The 4,303-nt window shown below is 45.6% G+C and overlaps 1 protein-coding gene across 2 annotated transcripts in view; it reads left to right on the forward strand.

Moving 5' to 3' along the window:
• Positions 1–672: 672 nt before the first annotated feature.
• The window catches only part of PAPD4 (PAP associated domain containing 4), a 42,687-nt gene continuing 39,056 nt past the window's right edge, over positions 673–4,303 (forward strand). For both annotated transcript variants that reach the window (XM_005858078.2, XM_005858079.2), the window contains exon 1: positions 673–1,007. The gene's annotated coding sequence lies outside the window, so the exon portion shown is untranslated. The remainder of the gene's footprint in view (positions 1,008–4,303) is intronic.

Raw genomic sequence — 4,303 nt, forward strand, 5'->3', positions numbered from 1 at the left:
CAAGCCAATGCTCTCTATCCACTGAGCCAAACCGGCTAGGGCTCAAATTTTCATCTTAAATGGCACTTTCTGGGGGAAGGCTGCTGTGTTAGTTCAGGCCTCTAGGAAGTGAATGCTAAGATAGCATAAGACATGCAAACCCAGCCGTGTGGCTATGGTTGAGCGCGGACCTATGCATCAGGTCACAGTTTGATTCCAGGTCAGGGCACATGCCCAGGTTGCAGGCTCCATCCCCAACGTGGGGTTTGAGGAAGGCAGCTGATCGATGATGCTCTCTCATCATTGATGTTTCTATCTCTCTCACCCTCTCCTTTCCTCTCTGAAATCAATAAAAATATATCAAAAAATAAAAAGACAAAAAAGCTTAATACAGATGGGTGCAGAAGAGGGAAAACTGGGTCAGGAAAAGCTTCTCTGGGGAGGAGTCACCCCGCTGAGACACGAAGGACCAGTAAAAAACGTTTACCGGAGCGAGAACTGCAGTGCGTGGGCCTGGGCAGGCGGCCCTCCGCTGATGGCTTAGGTCTCCAGCCTCAGGGTAGTCCTAGCGCTTCCCCCCAACCCTGGCGCCGAGCAGCATCTCCCGCCAACCCGGGACCCAGCGGTCGTGCGCATGCGCTTTCTAGCACAGCGCTCGCAGGAGGGGCGGGGGTGTTGCCGGAAGTGTGACTTCCCCGCTCTTCCCATCCGGGGTCACGGCGGTCTTCCGGGTGTTTCCGAATGCTCTTTCTACGCCGCTTTTGGGGCGACTTTTCGGTCTTCCGCCTCTAGCCACCGCCCTCAACCTCCCACACCCTTGCCGGCCCTGCCTTTCCTCGCGTCTCTCCGCCCAGGCCGCCGAGTTCAGGTGTAGAACGCAATCCGCGTTCGGAGCCAGGCCTCGCCACTCCGCGGGCCGCTGCCTCTCGGCTCCGGCGAAAGCTACCACCGGGCGCGTGGGCCGCCGCCGCTCCTGCCGTGGAGCTCCTGGGCGGGCAGTGCCGATAGGCCCTGCCCCAAGGACACCTGTGAGTTGGAGGGTTTCGGAGCGGGACGCGCCCTGCGGGCCTAGGCGCAGAGGGCGGGGCGCGGGGAACTTTTTGGAAACTACGGTTTCGTTTTGCGTGGGAGATTCCGGCGGTCTCTCTTCCCAGGCTTATAGGCGGCCCCATGGAACTGTGCCTTTTGAAGAATCTTTGGACCGTTTACTTTTCCCCCTCCACTCGTTTCTCTTCCTCGTGCCTGCCCTCAGCCTAGGACCAAAAGAGGAAGAGTGTTTTGGGGTCCCTGCGTGGTGTGTCAGAGGCTGGTTTAAATGGGCATGGCGTTGCCCTAGCTTCACTGTACGGGACAGTGCACAGAGTAGGACTGTCAGGTCGTTGCCCTTCTTTTCCTGGTCAGCCTTTGTAGATGGGCTCTTCAGTCTCTCTTCTTAGGCCAGAATACGAGGGGTTTATGTTTCTCACAACTTCCGGATTACGGAGTAACCTGTCTGGTTTCAGCTCTCTCAGCCTTTTGTTTCAAATAGTTGTTTTAGTTATTGTATACCAATAGGGTGAACAACAGAGAAACAGAAACTGTAAAAACTCAAGCTGCCTTGGCAACTCGTTGGCAGATGTGCAGTCTATATGATTTTGTGAGGAAAGAGAGCCTTAACTGAACACTTAAGTTTGTGTGTTTGTATTATAGGTAACATACTGTTTTTTTTGTAAATGCCATCATATTGTATGATTTGTTATTATTTTTTATTTAAAAATATATTTCATTGATTTTTTTACAGAGGGGAAGGGAGAGAGATAGAGAGTTAGAAACATCAATGAGAGAGAAACATTGATCAGCTGCCTCCTGCACACCCCCTAATGGGGATGTGCCCGCAACCAAGGTACATGCCCTTCATCGGAATCGAACCTGGGACCCTTCAGTCCGCAGGCCAATGCTCTGTCCACTGAGCCAAACCGGTTAGGGCTGTTATTAATTTTAATTCTTTATTGTTTAAAGTATTACATATAGTGTTACATATGTCTCCCTTTCCCCCCCTCCCCCGTTGTTGTAGGATTTATCACCTCAAAGCATTACCATGTACTGATGAACGACCTGAAGGCTCTTCTTATGTACTGATAGCTAATAATAGTAACATTACTTTGTTGATGTGCTAACTCCAATTAAGTCTAACAGATAAGCTCCATGTGAAACAGGTCATTTAAGAAATGTCCATTTCAAACCATGTGACTAGATTATTTTTCAACACTTAGATGGAATCAAATTCTTAATAAAAATGAGTGTCATGCCCTAGCTAGTTTGGCTCAGTGAATAGAGTGTCGGCCTGCGGTCTGAAGGGTCCCGGGTTCGATTCCGGTCAGGGGCATGTGCCTTGGTTGCAGGCACATTCCCAATAGGGGGTGTGCAGGAGGCAGCTGATCGGTGTTTCTCTCTCATCAATGTTTCTAACTCTCTATCCCTCTCCCTTTCTCTCTGTAAAAAATCAATAAAATATATTTTAAAAAAAATGAGTGTCGTTTTCGAAACCTGCAGGCGGTTTTGACAGTGCGTGAACAGGATTTAGGGACTGGACTTTTGCATTGTGGAGAAAAGAAATGAGTTTAGGGCAGGGGTCCTCAAACTTTTTAAACAGGGGGCCAGTTCACTGTCCCTCAGACCGTTGGAGGGCCGGACTATAGTTTTAAAAAAAACTATGAACAAATTCCTATGCACACTGCACATATCTTATTTTGAAGTAAAAAAACAAAACGGGAACAAATACAATATTTGTATTTGCATGTGGCCCGTGGGCCGTAGTTTGAGGACCCCTGGTTTAGGGGATGGATCAAAGGCATTTAGGCAAAGTGGACAGATAGTTTGATTTAGCCACTACAGTTCTGGTTATTATACCAGGTAAATTCTGCTTTCCGAGGAATCCTGATGATGGAATTACGTAACCTTAGGTGTTCTCTAATTCCTTGGAGGAGAGGTCAAGTTTAGGACAAATTCCAGGTTGTAAGGTACAGGATCAAATACTATATAGCACTAGGAATTACTTTGTAATCTGATACAGCTTGTCTCAGGTATGATTATTTGCAAATAAACCTGTATAGTTTCCCATTGGTTCAACCTTATTCAAGAAGCAATCCTTAAGATTCCTTAAGGCCAGAACCAATGCAGTGGTTTTAAAACAGTTCAAAACTTACTGAGGTTATTCTGTTTTATAGTCAAGTACTGATGGAGAAATTTTAATTTTCAAGCTAAGAAAAATGGGATACCACCAATATCTGGATTTTATTTATTATAAAATTTCTTATACCTGCTACTACAGTTAATGTGAAGTAGTGTTTTATATAGATCATTATCTACTTAGTGAAGCCTTTATTCAGAATATAAAGAAAAAGATTTCAAATTCTGTGGTGATTTCCTTAATTCTGGTGTCATAATAGTTTCGCTGAAACTATTCTGTTTAAAAAATTATCCCTTATATTATTTAGGATAGATTATTATTTTGGTGACAATTTTTATCTTCATAAAAATCAGAGTTGAAATGTATTAGAAAAAATGTTAGAAAGAGGAATTGAAATTCATGGGCTTTTGGTTTACTTCCTGATTTCTAGGTGGTCATGCAGGATACTAATGTTGGGGAGTGTTGAATGCCTCTGGTTACATTCCCTAGGAATGTTCCTCTTTACTTTGTGGGCTGACTTGGTAAGAGCCAGACTTGAAGGCCAAGATTCATACTGAGGGGAACCTGACAAGTATTTTGTTATGGAGGGACTCCAAAAACTTCAGTGGTTTTTCTGGGAATTTGGGACAGGTCGAACTCAGTAATTACCCCAAAGTAAACTTTTGGCTATGGAATCATTGTAAGCTTTTAAGCCTTGGATAATTTGGTCATTAGTTTTGTAGAGTACTTCTGGGCCATAAGACATCTTTTGACTTATTCTTAGTTTGGGTCTGACCTTATAATGGAATAGGAATAGGTGAGTTCTGGGATATTAAGTCACTTCTGATCTTCAAATCTGTATGCATAGGTATAGGACTTTATTTGGGTCTGGAAGAAAAACAGACAGGGTGGGCAAAAATAGATTTACAGTTCATATGGAAAATAGTACAATAATTAATAAATAATCTATCTAATAAGAGTAATATGCAAATTAACCATCACTCTCCACAAAGATGGTGGCGCTCATAGTGGTGGGGTGGGATGCTGGTGGCGTTGCCCCGGCAACGCAAGCCCAGCGTCCCCTCCCCATGGTGGGAGGGGAGGGGCTTCTGGCCCAAGGCCTCAGCGTGACACTGGGCTCGCCTTGCTCCCCCCCCCCCCCCCCCGCGACATGAA

This window comes from Myotis brandtii, unplaced genomic scaffold, assembly GCF_000412655.1.
Source record: "Myotis brandtii unplaced genomic scaffold, ASM41265v1 scaffold115, whole genome shotgun sequence".
Classification (NCBI taxonomy): domain Eukaryota; kingdom Metazoa; phylum Chordata; class Mammalia; order Chiroptera; family Vespertilionidae; genus Myotis; species Myotis brandtii.